At 41.6% G+C, this 1,772-nt stretch overlaps 1 long non-coding RNA gene across 1 annotated transcript; it reads right to left on the bottom strand.

The window, feature by feature from the left end:
• Nucleotides 1-481: 481 nt before the first annotated feature.
• LOC119572150 lies at nt 482-1,262 on the bottom strand. Its single transcript, XR_005228696.1, has 2 exons — nt 1,165-1,262; nt 482-686 (listed from the first exon to the last, which is right to left on the bottom strand). It is a non-coding gene; the product is annotated as an uncharacterized LOC119572150 (long non-coding RNA).
• Nucleotides 1,263-1,772: the final 510 nt, after the last annotated feature.

Genomic DNA, 1,772 nt, shown 5'->3' with positions numbered 1-1,772 from the left:
TAGCTTGCTGTACTGTTTCCTCTTTATATAATTTTGCCATATCTTTTATTTCTGTTTGTTCATCTTGTGTAGATACGGGGGGTGGTCTTGTAAATTGTGGATTTCATCTCTGAAAGGGTCTTCAGGGAAGCCTAGCTGTACTTCTCCACCTAGTAATAGGGGTGCCAAGGGGGATGCTTGGACTGCTGGGCTTGTGTTTGCCCAAGCCAGCGGGTGGTTCCATCCTCCTCTCAGGGCTAAGGGGTTGTTCAACAACTGTTTATTTATATTTGTATTTCCTATTGCTTGTTGGAAGACAGGGTCTAAGCTACTTCCCAAAGTTGAGACCATTTCATCTATAATACCCTCCTCTACTGGTCCTTTAGTGTTCTTCCTTATTTTAGTGTTTGCTCGTGTCATAGGCATCTTTCTATAAATATATTTAATTTCTCAGTCTTTTAGTTTCCTTTTCTTATTTTCTGAGTAATTAAAATTGCATATATCACCTTGTTTCTCTCTTTATTCCTTTATCCAAACCATATATTACAAGCTCTGTTTATTATACAGTTTACAATATCTGTGCCAAAGAAATAACAACTGCTGTTTTTCCAGAGGGGTGTGTATGCAGTCCACTTTTGAGGCCAGAGGGAAATCTCCGAGGACAAATTAACACACTGCAGGAAACTCCAGCAGAAGTCTAATGGCACCTGAAAAAATAGAAAGAGGAGATCAGTTAAGATATTCTCACTGTATATATAATTTTAAAAGACTTTGTGTGTACCTGGTCAGCTTTGTTTCATATACTTCATATAATCCTTATAAGGACTGCTCATGTGCTACTTTTGTCTTGCTGGGCTGGCTAAGACAACAAATCCTTAAAAGGACTAATCATGTGAAACATTAGGAAAACAAATTTTTTGTCTTGCTGGGCAGGCAAGGACTGGTATCTAGCTCTCAAACACAAACACAAGTCTTGCTGGGCAGGCAAAGACTAGTACAAACTCGGTCTTTCAAAGAAAGTCTTGCTGGTCAGGCAGAGACTGGTATCAAAATCGTTTTTCAAGAGTCCTTACAAGGACTAGTCATGTGCAAAATACAGGGCTTTTTGTTTGGTAAATATATGTCTTGCTGGGCGGGCAAAGACAATATAATAAGTTAATTCAAGGAATAGAGGAGAGAAACTACCATGTAATCCTTAAAATTAACAGTTAACTCTAAGCACTAGCGCTTTCAGCCAGAGGCTTCATCAGGTGCTGTGAAAGAGGTTAACTGAAGTCTTTATTCCAAAAGATACAATATATACAAGGGAACAAAGACTCCAGAGGAGTCACACGGTAAAGGTGACCGACTTCCGAGGTCCTTCCGGTCATGGCGGGGGGGGGGGGGGGCGCCTGGGGAAGGGCTCCCACTTCCTGAGTACCCTGCCTGCCTCCTTGAAGCTTCCTCTCATCGGTGTGAGGTGACTATGCAACATGCAAAGTAGAAGTCTCATCTCCTCTTCACAGGACATAAGAAAATAACAAAGGGGGGATCCTGGCAGGAACCCTTTGGAGGGCTACTAATGGTCAGGATGGGTGGGTTAGGTTCTCTACTTGGAGTATCCTGTCTCAACTGCCTGGATCCTGAAAGAAAAACACAGTTTAAAAATCATAAAGTTTAAGTAAAAGGCAGAGGGGAGGGTAATGTCGCAGGACTGAGGACTAGGTTGGGACTTACTACTTACCATCAAAGAAAACTGAGAAGTTACCAGTAAGCCAGAGAAAATGTAAGGCAGGGGTAACTAAACACTAAAA

This window comes from Penaeus monodon, unplaced genomic scaffold (assembly GCF_015228065.2).
Source record: "Penaeus monodon isolate SGIC_2016 unplaced genomic scaffold, NSTDA_Pmon_1 PmonScaffold_990, whole genome shotgun sequence".
NCBI lineage: Eukaryota > Metazoa > Arthropoda > Malacostraca > Decapoda > Penaeidae > Penaeus > Penaeus monodon.
Note: the sequence above shows the minus strand (reverse complement) of the source record. Positions and strands in the feature narration are given on the sequence as shown.